The sequence below is a fragment of the Hyperolius riggenbachi genome, chromosome 5 (genome assembly GCF_040937935.1).
Source record: "Hyperolius riggenbachi isolate aHypRig1 chromosome 5, aHypRig1.pri, whole genome shotgun sequence".
Taxonomy (NCBI): Eukaryota; Metazoa; Chordata; class Amphibia; order Anura; family Hyperoliidae; genus Hyperolius; species Hyperolius riggenbachi.
The window spans coordinates 138,150,047-138,165,429 of NC_090650.1; the positions used below are offsets into that span (position 1 = coordinate 138,150,047).

A 15,383-nucleotide genomic window follows, 5' to 3' on the forward strand; every position below is an offset into this window, starting at 1 on the left:
TACTTCAGTTGTGTGTTTTTGAATCTAAAATATATGAAAGTCTAATGTTTATCAGTACATTACAGAAAATAATGAACTTTATCACAATATGCTAATTTTTTTAGAGTGTGTGTGTGTGTGTGTGTGTGTGTGTGTGTGTGTGTGTGTGTGTGTGTGTGTGTGTGTGTGTGTGTCAAACAGGGAGAGAGAGGGACCGATAGAGAGGAGATAGAGGCAAAGTGGTGGGGTGGGGGGGGGGGCACAGAGGAGGACAGTTGGTGAGGAGGAGGCAGAGGGGGGAGGTAAATAGGGCCATAGGGGAGAAAGGGAGGCAAAAAGGGGCACTGGGAGAGATTAAGAGGCGCAAAGGGGGATAGATGGAGAGTATGAGGAACAAATAAAGCACAGGGTGGCAGAAGGGGGCATTGGCTTCAATTCACTAAACTTATCTCCTGTCTTTAATAACAGTTCTAGAGTTGTTACCATGGTGATAAGGCATGTAGTATTCAGGAAACATTTTACCTCAGGCAAGCCTAAAGTTAACTCTTCTGTCTTTAAATTAACTCTCCAATCCTTAAAATAACTCCAGAGTTAAAGACAGGCTGTTAATTAGCTGCATGTGAAAATAACTACAGAGGAGGTAAATTAACTACAGGAGAGGTAACTTAAGGAATGAAGAGGTAAGATAACTCTCTCACGTGTGGAGGTAAGTTTTCTCTTGCCTTATTATCTCTAGCATGATCTTAGTGAATTGAGGGCATTGTGTTTGTTTGTCTGTGTTAGAAAGACAGTAGAGGGGACAGATGTAAATGAGGCGTGTGGGGGGCTGAGGGCAATTGGCCTTGCACGGTAAAAGATACAAATCCGGCCCTGGGTGCGATTGAGCGCTCTATGCTGATCTATACTACTCTATACTAATCGCATTAGTGGAAATTAGCTTGAAACGCGTCGCATTGCAGTACAATTGTGATTGCGATAGCATTTTACAGCAGGAAGAGAGCCCTGACAAATAAATGTTTATGTAAATTTTAATGCTAGAAACATATTGGAGTAGAGTGGATATTTTGACCATAACACAACTTTAAAATCAAATTAAGGCTATGGGATTCTAGGAAAGTCTAATTTAAGATTAAGTCTAATTTTTATAGGTTATAGATACAGAGTTGTATTAACTCATTTTATGTTCACGTTAACCAGTTTAAAGTGGATCCGAGATAAACTTTTACACATTGCATAATTGTGTTCCTTTCCTATTGTTTATAGGGCATTATACTTTTTTGTTTTTGTTTTAATACTCTAATTCCCTATAAACTAAACAAGCCACACCCACAGGTTTTCAGAGAGCCAAGGCACTTTCAGACAGTAGCAAGGGCTCATGGGAGCTCAGTCTGGGCAGGAGGTATTACTAGCCAGAGATTTCAGAGGCAGAGGGGAGGAGGGGGATTAGGTTTTTTTGCTCTAGATGCAGATAAGCCTTCCTCTGTGTAATGTTTACAAACAACATGGTTGGTCATTGTATCACAGGAAAAAATAATCATATTCTATTAAAGCTGCTTGCAGCTAGATTTGCTGTGTAAACTATCTAAACTTTAGATAAGATATATAGACAAGTTACATGTCATAGTTAGTTTTTCATCTCGGATCCACTTTAATACAAATTAAACTACAACCAAACCTTACAGCTTGCTCCTGCCATGAGCAAACAAGCTGACAGTGCCTGTCAATCAAGTCCTTTCAGGTCAAACAACATTTATATAAAACCTCCTGTCAAAAATCATCTCACAATTTATACAATGTTAACACCAGATCCATCTGTACTCCTCCTTACACACACTCCAGGCAGGTTTGCTTTAAATAGTCATTTATGATCGGGAAAAAAAAATAAACTAACAAGAAATTCTGAAACATTTAACAATTACAGAAAACATAACACTAATAGTTAACAGGTTAAGCAGTTCAAAAATAAGATTTGCATTGGCGCTTTCTTTAGGACTCAACAATGACCTTTATGGAAGGTCTGTTTTTAATACAAAAACCGGTCTAACTAGAAGATTATCCACCTAGAGGAAACGACACAAGTGAGTGACAAATGAAATAAAGCTACTGTAGCTTTCATTTAGTATGTATAACATTTTTATTAACAGAATTCAAGTCAAATATATGTACTGAATAAACAATAACTTCCAGTTTAACCTCCTTGCCGGTCTAAAAAATCCGGCAAGGAGGCAGCGCCGCACTTTTTAAAGAAATGTTTTTTTTAAATCATGTAGCGAGCCCAGGGCTCGCTACATGATAGCCGCTGAGCGGCGGCATCCCCCCACCCACTCCGATCGCCTTCGGCGATCAGAGTATGCAGGAAATCCCGTTGAGAACGGGATTTCCTGCAGGGCTTCCCCGGTCGCCATGGCGACGGGGCGGGATGACGTCACAGACGTCATGGACGTCGGGACGTCATAGGGAATCCCGATCCGCCCCTCAGCGCTGCCTGGCACTGATTGGCCAGGTAGCGCAGGGCTCTGGGGCGGGGGGAGCGACTCGGCGCGGCGGATCGGCGGCAATCGGAAGTTACAAGCAGCTAGCAAAGTGCTAGCTGCTTGTAACAAAAAAAAAAATTATGCAAATTGGCCCAGCGGGGCCTGAGATATCCTCCTGCGCAGGTTACCCCGAGCTGAGCTCGGGATAACCGGCAAGGAGGTTAAAGAGAATCTGTATTAAAATCGCACAAAAGTAAACATACCAGTGCGTTAGGGGACATCTATTACCCTCTGCCACAATTTCGGCGCTCCCCGCCGCATTAAAAGTGATTAAAAACAGTTTTTAAAAGTTTGTTTATAAACAAACAAAATGGCCACCAAAACAGGAAGTAGGTTGATGTACAGTATGTCCACACATAGAAAATACATCCATACACAAGCAGGCTGTATACACCCTTCCTTTTGAATCTCAAGAGATCATTTGTGTGTTTCTTTCCCCCTGCAGTTCTCATTGAAGTTTCAGGCTGCTCGTTTCTTCCTGCAAACAGCTTTGCCTTTGTCTGTAATTCCTCAGTATGTGAAAGCCCAGCCAGCTCAGAGGACGATTTATCCAGCTTGTAAAAGATGAGAGAAGAGAGAAGCTGCCCTAATCTAAATAATACACAGGCAGTGTGCATAGAGGGGCCTGGAAGGGGGAGTTCATAGCAGAACCACGACACTGAAGAACTTGGCAGCCTTCCAGACACAGGCTGACAAGTCTGACAGGGGAAAGATACATTGATTTATTACAGAGACTGTGATAGTAGAAAGTGCTGCAGTAAGCCAGAACAAATTAGAATAGCTTTTGAAACTTGTAGGATGATAAAGAACAGGATGCAATTTTTGTTACGGAGTCTCTTTAAGGAATGTTCAAGATATATTTTAGATGTCACTGTCAATACGCAATGTCATTAAAGTTACAGAAACAGATCAGACAAAGGGGCTGGGGCCCACCAGAAATCAATTTTGCCACTAAAAAGTGTAATGTTAAGGAATATTATTTTGAAGCCTGCGTTCTATGAATGGAATCGGTCTGATAATCCTGCAGGCACCAGGATTGGCATTATGCAAATCACAATCAGGGTAGCAAAGACTTTCATTAGTCTAGTGCTTTGGGAATCGCCAGGGATTCCTTGAAAGTGCAAATCACACCCAAAAATGCTGTAGTGGGCCCTCCAAGATGACACGAGTGTGAGAGTTTGTATTTATATATATTTTTATACCACTCACTCTATCCTCTGAGCATCAAGCAGTTAGGGATGGTCAATGAAATGCAAATAAGTCTGATCTGAAGCAGGATTATCTAAAATTTTTCGTGAAATTTATAATGCAGATTGAAAATAGGCCAATGGAATCCCACCTTGGATGAATTTCATGAATCTGCGTACAGAATTTGCATAATACTGCAACTCATTGAACCCCCCTACCAGTAATGCCTCACTTACCAACCTATTAACATGGGTTCTAGGTAATATCATGGAACTTATTCAATTCACTGTTTCTCCTAAATTATTCCTAGATTAAATTTTACAATTTATCAATAAAATGCATTTTTAACCTCTTGAGGACCAGAGGTTTAAACCCTCCTAGTGACCAGGCCATTTTTTACAATTCTGCATTTCACAGCTTTAATGGTTTATTGCTCGTTCATACAACTTAGCACCCAAATAAATTTTACCTTTTCTTCGCACTAATGGAGCTTTCTTTTGGTGGTCTCTGCTTGCTGCTGCTATCTTTAGGGTTTTATTTTATTAAAAAAAAAAATATTTTATCCCCCCCCCCCCCCCCCCCAAATTAGCCCTAGACTGCGATACATACACTACACATACATAGGCATCAGCCTATGATAGGGATTCGATTTTGACCCGTTCGGAGGGAGAGTTAAGTGACGGGGCTGTCCTCTGTATGGCACTGATCTAGATCGTAGTGCTGTACACATACAGTAATTATTATTTTGTTTGTCTTGAAATCAGCCTGCCAGCTCCAATCGCAGCTGGCATGCTGATCGCAGTGACCCCTGTGTTAACTGCAGTGAACGCACACTCGAGCGAGCAATCGTTCCCTCCATATCTCGCTCCTTGCGAGATCACGCCATATGGCATGAACGAGGAACAATGTGGCTGCCATCCTGCGTTACACCAGCAAGCAAGAAGATACTAAAATAATTTTGACTGTACATTTCCACTTACTTTTGGTACGATCTCATAGCTTAAAACACAAGATGAAAAATCTCTTCGAAGAAAACGAAGGAGGAAAAGTGAATTGAATAAGAGCCACGTGTTGTGATGTCAAAAGGCAATACAGCAGCATAAACATACAGCCTTCGGCTACATACTGGCCTGACATAATCACTACTTACTAGGAGATTAGCACAGTTCACTTGCAAAATTAAAGATTAAAACAGAAAGTGAAACCAATTATAAAAACTGTGGGTTTTTTCTCTCTTTTGTTCTAGTCACCGGCTTTTCTTCTTAAAAGAAAAAAAATCAGGGCTCTATGCTTTGGCCAAAACATTATAGCCTACTACCACTTTCTGGGGGAAACAACTGCTGCAAATGATACAACTGTTCATAGATTGCTTTCTAAGAATATGGAGTAGCCTGCATTCTCAGAATAATCATATTTAAAAGGAGTACTGTAGGGTGGTCGGGGGAAAATGAGTTGAACTTACCCGGGGCTTCTAATGGTCCGCAGCAGACATCCTGGGCCCGCGCAATCACTCACCGATGCTCCGGCCCCGCCTCCGGTTCACTTCTGGATTTTAAAGTCTGAAAACCACTGTGCCTGCGTTGCCATGTCCTCGCACCCGCTGATGTCACCAGGAGCCTACTGTGCAGGCACAGACCATACTGGGCCTGCGCAGTATGCGCCTGGTGACATCAGCGGAGCATCGGTGAGGAGCAGCACGGGCACAGGATGTCTGTGGGGGACCATTAGAAGCCCCGGGTAAGTTCAACTCATTTCCCCCGACCCTCCTAGAGCAGGGCTTTTCAACCTGTGGTACGCGTACCACCAGTGGTACTGTGCTGTTGACCAGGTGGTACACGACAGGTTTGCCTACCACTTGTCCTGGTCCTGTTTCTGTTTCCCCAGAGTTCAGTCCCCTTTACATGCTCCTTACTGTGTTGCCCTGAATACTTCAGACCTCAGATCAGTCAGGCGAACGGTGCACATTGATGGCACATATACTTCAAATACAGGAAGTGACATCACTGCTCACATGTATTTGAAGTATACGCACCAACACTGTGCACAGTTCCCCTGGCTGTCTCTTCACTGCTGCCAGGTTACCGCTGATCTGAGTGTACCTCAGATCCTGCGGTAATCCGGCAGCTGTACCTGTAACAAAAGCTGTAAGTGTACCTGTAAGGAAAAAAAAACAGTGCCCCTAGGGGTTATGTCCAGAGCGGAGGGGGAAGCCTCTGGATCATAAAGAGGCTTTCCCATTCCAACTCAGTAGAGGGAATCCAGTGCTAGGATCCCCCAAAGATCTCCTTGTCAGGGCTTGTAGGCATTCGTGCATGCACAGTAACAGCTCTCTGCTCAGGCACCGGCAGATGCAACCGAGCCAGACCGGGTTCGCTCGACTGCGCAGGCACACTGGTGGTACTTGACAATTTTCAGGGGAAAGAAGTGGTACAGTTAGTGAAAAGGTTGAAAAGCCCTGTCCTAGAGTATTGCTTTAACTGTTGGATTAAGAAGCCCCACAGCTGATTCTTTCAGACACAGGTCACGTTTGCCCAAGCAAACTTCTTCACACATAGAATTGTTTTCCTGTTCATTGCTACATGACAACATCATCATCGAAACTTTTCGGTTAACTTGATAATGCAGCACAAAGGGTGATGATGTAAAACTGCATTAAAGAGGAACCCCAGGGAAAATAATGTAATAAACAGTGCTTGACTTTTACAGTAATTATGTATAAATGATTTAGCCAGTGTTTGCCCATTGTAAAAGCTTTCCTCTCCCTGATTTACATTCTGACATTTATCCCATGGTGACATTTTTACTGCTGGCAGGTGATGTCACTGGAAGTAGCTGCTGCTTGCTTTTTTTGGCAGTTGGAAACAGCTGTAAACAGCTATTTCCCTCAATGCAACAAGGTTCACAGACAGGAAACTGTCAGGACCATGGCCCTCACAGTTTCCCGTGGGAGTAGTTTCACCACAATATTAGCCATACAGAGCCCCCTGATTATCAGTTTGTGAAAAGGAATAGATTTCTCATGTAAAAGGGGGTATTAGCTACTGATTGGGATAAAGTTCAATTCTTGGTCATGGTTTCTCTTTAACCCAAAGCAAAAATATAAAGTTTTGTATGTCACATAACTATATCACTGAAGAATGGTTGCTGCACTATATCTTGCACTTGTCCACTGCTGTACTGAATCAGCCCATTTATAGTGCATATGAGCTTACTTTTCTACTGTGGGATCACCATGAGCAAAGCAGAAGGCTGACCTACTACATGGATGGCATTTAAATGTTGGAACATATGCTTAAGTTGGCCAGACACCCACATTTCAATGGGCTTGTGAGTCTGCAGGCCAAATACAAACTTTCAAACTAAGCAGAATATGTTATGCTATTTAGGAATCGCTACAAGGTAATAGACTTGGCAGAAAGAGCTGTTACAGTTTGGCCACAGTCCATTGGATATTCAACAGAAGCAAGTGGTCTGATCTATAATGCATAACCTAATCAACAGGCCATTTAATTCAAGCGTAATTTCAAAATCCCATTCTAACCATTCAATCCCTCCCACTCTGGCTGCTCATAAAGACTCAATGTTCCAGTGCCAGGGGATATAAATCAGCAAGAACTCTTCTAGATTAAATAAAAGCGGGAAGATTTGAATCAGGATAATACCATTTATTGGCCAACTTAAAAGTAAAAGAGTAAGCTTCTAGCCAATAAGCTTTCATCAGACTTAGGCTCACCACACACCATACAATCTTGGTTGTTCAATCTTACCACTTTCATGTAGTATAAGAGCTTATCCAATCACTCACTCAAGGTATTTTCAATCTGTTGGCCCTTATACTACATAGATTTGGTAAATCTGTACAACCAAGATTGTATGGTGTGTGTTGAGCTTTAATACAGGCAGTCCTGGACAACCAACCAATGTGAACAGCACGGAAATAGGAACAAGTCATAAAAAAAACAACAACAAAAAAACAAACTTGAATTTCAATTTAAATTGGATTTTCTCCAAAACTACAAAGAAAAAAATGTTTAAACCCAGTAAAATGACATTTTGCTACAGAACATTATGCTATATAGAGATTTCTGACCTTTGCATACACATTTTTGTTTGCTTGGATTATGTAAAACCAATTACATTACAAAATCATAATTATGTAGAAGCGAAATTGCAAAATCTAAATTAGCACATTGCAATAATCACTAGGACAGAAGGAGGCACAAAGGGGGACGGTGGTGGAGGTGGTACAGAGGGACCTGGGAGAAAGCACGACATTAGGAACTCTAGAACTCTCTGCATGAGTTATTTGGAGAGGTCAAGGTGAGAAGCAGACAGACACTGTTGGCACCAAAAGACACGGTTGACACTGTTGGCACCATGTTATGAGTGAGGATATAACTGGTATAAGCAAAGTTTTCCAGGCCTGCATGACTCATCTTTGCATTCCAGCGGCTCTGGAGGTGTGTTTAGCTTTCAGTGACAACAAAGAAATAATCTGCATATTCAGCAGTGATGCATTGTGTGGGACATAATATGCTTACTCCAACCTGAATAATCGCAAATATCAGTGGGATTGTCAGCCACAAAACCAAATTCTATTTAAACACTACAGTGTGTCTAAAATGCTGCCAGAAATCTCACCCTGCAGCACAAGCTCTCCAATCTATTCAGGATTCTCTCTGCTGTTATTATAGTCTCTCAGTCCCCCGGGCTATTTTCTGTGCCATCGCCAAAGACAGTGAGAGAAGGGAGGCTTGTCATCTCCCCTCCCACCTTCCTGCTTCTCACTGATTGGCTGAGCAGAATGCAGTTTGAAGCTGTCTAGCTGAAACATGATCCTTTGCTCACTCATGTTTACAAGCAAGGCTGAGGTGACTCAGCGATTGGAGGAGAAAAGAAAAAAAAGGTTAAGGGAGGAAAGGACATCAGTATTTAGCCTCCAACTGTGGGGAAAAGACATGGTTCCCACCAGGAACAGAATTCTCTTCATTTACTATATAAAATGCACTGAAATCAAAACATGTACAGTACAATACATCTGTTATGTAAGTAGATCAAGTATTTATCTACTTATATATGTGTTTTTTCCCTGGCATAGTATGGCTAACCCGGCTGCTTTAAGAAAGTGAACTTCTGTTTTACACCTACAGAAGTGAGTTTTCCATACCAACCATTCTGCCAGGATGAACAACTGTCATCTCACGTCTGTGATGCATTTTATTTGTATCATATAAATCAACACTAAGAACTGGAATACAGTCATCATATCATCAGCTAGACATTTAGATCTGCCCTTCATAAATTCTTGATGAACAGAGGAGATTGAAAGGCCGCGCTTCACTGCAGAAACTGAAGAGCCGCCAAGATAAAATAGTGTATGGACCAGGCTACCAGCTTTGCATCAGTAACTTCATATTAACTAGTCCAGAACAATAAAGTATAGAAACACCATGCTGCTGAGGTGTTTTGTAGCATTTCCCAGAATCCTCAGCTACCTGTATAGTCTTATACCTGGAATAACTCATACCAGTTTCTGTAGAGTAGAGGTAAGTGAGAATCTCCAATCAGGCTTGCTATAATAATAATCTAAAGAAGGTTGTTTTGCTTACAAGCCCTGAGTTTCACTCTAATGAAGAACCAAGCAGGCTGTTCATTTGGAATGCAAAGTGTAATCTCATCTTCTCCACAGCAGCACACTATTGGCAGACAGGCACATGTCCTGATCCTGCCGACTCCTCCAGGCTTCTACACAGTTTCTAAGAAACAGAGTGACACTGAGTAAATAGGTGTGTAGATTTAGGTGAAGCTTAATGCTGGAAATACACAGCTCGATTCTGAGCCATTTAGATGGCTCGATAGATAATTTCCGACATGTCCGATCTCCCGTCCGATCATTTCCACGCTCGATTCTGCATGGAGGACAATGGGAAAAGATAAGAAAAACAAGCGGAAGATAAGAGAATCGTCTGCAGAATCGAGTGCGGATAACGATCGGGTGCGGAATGTGGAAAGAATTGTGTAGATTTATAATTAATCTTTATATATATATCCTTTATATTCTTATGTGGCTATAAGGACCACATGCACAGAATCAGACTAGTGTGTTAGAGTGGCACTTTAAGTAATGGAATTATTATTACCCTAAGAGTTATCACAATATCACTGAATATATGTTATATATGTTTTTGAACCATTTACTGTGCACAGTTTCCTATGTCCTTTTCAGTGAAATTCCAGAACACCTCCCTTCCCCCTCAGTGTCATGGAGTAATAGGCACAAAAGAAACAATTTGGAAGAAGCAGCCTGAGCCAGTTTTCTGAAGGTGGGGGTGACTTTGAAGGAAACAAAACTAAAAGAACATTGCTTCAGGGGACCTCCTTGAGAGGCTGACTTTCAGGACAGAGAGGAGTCAAGCGACCCCACCCAAAGGGAGAACTGAACATGCTGGTTGGACTTTTACCAGAAAGGACTGCCCAAAAGGAGGAATATTTTATCATATTAATTATGCTTTAAAAAGGTCCCTGCACGCCAGGAGAAGGTCACTTTTCTACTGCTGCGCAGGGCCTGTGTTAGTTGCAGACTCTATATGCTGGCTGAGAAAAGTCCTTGGCCAAGTGAATAAAGATTTCTACGTTTTTGGCACCAATGGAGAATGTCTCATGTGTAAGTTAATTTTCCTTTAACAGGAATAGAGCGGCAAAATCGAGCAGTGTATGCCCAGCATTAGGTTTGTTGGAAAAAAACAAAACAACCAGAACATTTCACAGAATATTGTTAACTAACTGCCCTTATTCTGTCAGGGTTGATGCAGGTCACTTCAGGTGGAAATATAAAAATATTAATGACCATCACCTGGAAGGCATCCAAATATCATCTAGCATGGCCTAGTAAAAGAGTTCTGAAATAGTATTTTTAACTGTAGAAGAATTCAAAGATAAAATTAACGTCCTGAAATTGTGATCACATGACCAGAAGCACCAGAATACACTGTTGGTGCGGCTGCTGTTCCCACATTGAATCCATCATCCACGCTGTTTATACTGCAAAGGGAAAGGCACAGACTAAACTGGTCTGAAGACTGCAGCCTAAAGCACAGACATATTTAACATTGGATTAAGAAGAACCAGCCTGTGCATCTGAGTGCATACACATACGCAGAAAAATGTTTGGTTTGTTGACTGGGGTGTTAAATATAAGAGCAGCATGAAACTTTATCTGTCTTCAAGCCAGAGGGGAGGCTGCACTGCAAGTCAACCAGACTCTACTGCATTGCAGCTCAGAAAGTGAAAGCATGACTAGAGAAGGAGAGAGTGCAATGATTTTATCAAAGATAATAGTGTGTATTGTCTCACCACTAGGCTGAGGGAGAGGCTTTGCCTCAGCTGAGTTTCTCTACTGCATAGAGGAGAAAGAGGACACACAGTTGCTCATGCCGATACAGACAGCCCACTCACTCGACTTCTTAGGGCACTGATATTGGTGGTGTAAGGTGATGCTAGGTACACACAGATTTTCAGCAGATTTTCTGTCAGATCGATTATTTCCAACATGTCTGATCTGATTTTCGATTGTTTTGCAATCGGTTTCTGAAAGAAGTGAACGCAAAAAAATCGGAAATCGGATATGTTGGAAATAATCAATCTGACATTAAATCTGCCAAACAATCTCATAGTGTGCACCTAGCATTAGACTGTGCACTAGCAATAAAAGACAGCTAGACATAGGAAGGATGAACAGAATTATGCCTCTTAACACAGAAGGTATTCACAATAATTCAGCTTTAAAGGAAACCTGAAGCAAGAAGTACATGGAAGTTGTCATTTATTTTCTTTTAAATACCAGTTGCCTGGCAGCCCTGCTAATCTATTTGGCTGCATTAGGGTCTGAATCACACCAGGGGAAAAAAAAGAAAGCATGCAGCTAACTAATCTTGTCAAGATTTGACAAAAATGTCTCAAACACCTTATCTGCTGCATGCTTGTTCAGGGTCTATGACTTATAGTATTCGAGGCAGAGGATCAGAAGGACAGCCAAGCAACTAGTATTATTGAAAAGAAAATAAATATGGCAGCCTCCAAATCTCCCTCACTTCAGGTGTCCTTTAAGTGAGCAAGTACCGTTTCCCATGATGCATTACTCCCAAGTATGCAAACTATCTCTTTATGTTGGATAGTGTGTTGCTTAAGGGCTCTGCCTCTGACACAGGAGACCAGGGTTATCGGCTCTGCCTGCTCAGTAAGCCAGCACCTTATCAGTAGGAGACCTTGGGCAAGACTCCCCAACACTGCTACTGCCTATAGAGCGCGCCCTAGTGGCTGCAGCTCTGTAACTACAACCGGAACCATTGGTGTAAAATGAGCCTATAGATGATTAATTTTACAGAGCCACACCAATCCAGCATACAGGGATACTACATTGGGCTGCGCCTAGAATTTTAGGTTCTCATTAGTGCACAACATGGATTGATATGGCTCTATGGGATAGGGCTTGGACCAGTACTACAGAATAACCAGATAGCACTGGTGACCCAGTACCATAGGTAGCTATAAGAAAAGCCCCGTTAAATAAAAAAATAAATAAATGGATGATGCTTAATATAATTTTTCCTTCTTCTAGACCTAGATAGCATGAGTAGACACGCAATCATTTACTTCCAACTTTGTATGTGTAGCCCTATATTAGCCCTTTAACTAGCCTGCCCGAGTTTTCTTGTTTTAGATAACTTTGAGCAGGGCCATCTCAGGCTCAGCCGTGAAAACGTGGGCTTCCCAATGCAGCGTGGCAGGAAGCGTTTCATATTTACCTGATCCAGATGAAGGCTTCACTCCTTCCTTGCAGGATCGTTTCTCTTCTTCTTTTACGCAGCGGCGTTGTAAGGATTACAACGCCGCTGCGTAAAAGAAGAGAAACTATCCTCCTCTGGGTCCCGATCACATGATAGGATAGCTGACCAGGACCCGAAGGAGGATGTCGGCATTACAGCGGCACTTAGTGGTGGAAGAGGAGATTGGCTCTGTAATGCTGACATCCTCCGTTTGGGTCCCGGTCATGCCATATCATGTGATCGGGACCCAGAGCAGGATGTCGGCATTACATCGCCACTCCATGTTAGAAGAGCTGACCCTGCAAGGGGAGAGCAAATCCTGGATCAGTTAAATTTGAATGACTTTCTGCACAGCTCTGCATTATTCTGGGGGAAGAAAAAAAAGTAGCGCACATAATTTTAAAGAAACACATCAGGGAAAAGGTTTAAAGTGGATCCGAGATGAACTTTTAGTCATTGCATAATTGTGTTCCTTTCCTATGGTTTATAGGGCATTCCTCAAGCCAAATACTTTTTTGTTTTTGTTTTAATACTCTAATTCCCTATAAACTAAAGAAGCCACACCCACAGGTTTTCAGAGAGCCTTGGCAGTAGCAAGGGCTCATGGGTGCTTAGTCTGGGCAAGAGGAGGGGGAGGTATTACTAGCCAGAGATTTGAGAGGCAGAGGGGAGGAGGAAGGGGGATTAGGTTTTTTTGCTCAAGATACAGATAAGCCTGCTTCTGTGTAATGTTTACAAACAACATGGCTGCTGTCATTGTATCACAGGAATAATCAATCATATTCTATTAAAGCGGATTGCAGCTAGATATGCTGTGTAAACTATCTAAACTTTAGATAAGATATATAGACAAGATACTTGTTATAGTTAGTGTTTCATCTTGGATCCGCTTTAAAGAGAATCTGTATTGTTAAAATCGCACAAAAAAGTAAACATACCAGTGCGTTAGGGGACATCTCCTAATACCCTCTGTCACAATTTCGACGCTCTTCGCCGCATTAAAAGTGGTTAAAAACAGTTTTAAAAAGTTTGTTTATAAACAAACAAAATGGCCACCAAAACAGGAAGTAGGTTGATGTACAGTATGTCCACACATAGAAAATACATCCATACACAAGCAGGCTGTATACACCCTTCCTTTTGAATCTCAAGAGATCATTTGTGTGTTTCTTTCCCCCTGTTCTCATGCATTGAAGTTTCAGGCTGCTCGTTTCTTCCTGCAAACAGCTTTGCCCTTGTCTGTAATTCCTAAGTATGTGAAAGCCCAGCCAGCTCAGAGGATGATTTATCCAGCTTGTAAAAGATAATAGAGCAGAGAGAAGCTGCTCTAATCTAAATAATACACAGGCAGTGTGCAGAGAGGGGCCTGGAAGGGGGAGATGCATCACAGAACCACAACACTGAAGAACTTGGCAGCCTTCCAGACACAGGCCGACAAGTCTGACAGGGGAAAGATACATTGATTTATTACAGAGACTGTCATAGTAGAAAGTGCTGCAGTAAACTAGAACACATTAGAATAGGTTTTGGAACTTGTAGGATGATAAAAAACAGGATGCAATTTTTGTTACGGAGTCTCTTTGAGTCCCATACTGTATTCCCTATGTTCAGGACACTGTACACTCTACCTGTACTAAAGTAACATAATAACAAACCACATCAAGCTAAATCTTACCGCATCCAGTACCACTCCTGCAAAGCCTATGTATTTAATACTAGCACATACAAGACAGGGAAGCCAAATCATTAGGTCTGGCTTGTCATGTGGCTACCACTCCCACTCTACAAAACCATGTAAACATTCAAGCAGGATCCTGTCTGATTATTTATTAGCTAGGTGGGTGTTTTCAAATATCCAAAAGCAAATTAAAGTTACAGAGGTATCATGAAAAATACTAAGTCAATTACATTATGTCAAGTACATGCTATGTTTAGACCCAAGGTGTACCTGATAACTCACATGACACATTTCTGTAGGCATATCTTTAATCATGTGTCTGTATTAATTAAAAAAAGGTCTATAGAAAGCAGAATAGAAATAAAGTTACACAAAAGGAAAATCTTTTACAAACACCAAATGAAAAATGTATCATATACACTTCAGAAAGCAGCTTTACCAGCGTTTTTCTTACTAACATGTACCTGAAGTGATATGGTGGGATAAGCAGATACACATATAGTACCAGCCCTACTAAGAAAGGTGCTGAAGTCGATCTGTTTTCCAGTACAGAGAGTTTAAATAAAGCTTGGCAAATTCAGACAGGTTTCCTGAAAAGTAAAAAGAAGCTAAAATGGAGCAGACAGATAAGGTTTTAGTGCAGGAGTTCAAAAGGTCATTATGTCTGCTTTTTCAGCTTAAAATGCAGAGTATGGATTCTAAACTACCATTATGGCAGTCTGATTAAATCTTAATGTGACACTAAAGTGTATGAGTAGTACGGATAATTAATAGAACTTTAGTAGCAAAGAAAAAAAAGAGACTCTTGTTTTTATTTTCAGTTATATAGATTTACAACATTCCATCATTCTGTCAAATATGCAATTTACAAACCACACTCAGTATTTTAAACTATGAAACAGATCAGAGCTAATGACTCTGAATGTCCCTGCAGAAAAACCTTATCTGAATCTGTGTCTTACTATTTCTTTGATGTATAAGTGCTTCAGAAAACAGCACTGTAGCCGAGTAAGAGCTCAGAGAAGCTCTTTTGCATAGATAACAAGTGACGTTTCTTAATTCTTCCTGTACTTGAAACAATATGAGACTTTTCTTTGCTACTAATTTTCTATTTCTTAGCTGTACTACACATACAAATCATATCATAAGTTTATTTTCACTAAGCTAAAAATAGCTACA

General features: G+C 41.3%; 1 protein-coding gene across 6 annotated transcripts in view; it reads right to left on the reverse strand.

Moving 5' to 3' along the window:
* Window positions 1-15,383, reverse strand: part of TRAK1 (trafficking kinesin protein 1) — a 318,154-nt gene that overhangs the window by 242,186 nt on the left and 60,585 nt on the right. The gene's annotated exons all lie outside the window — the stretch shown is intronic.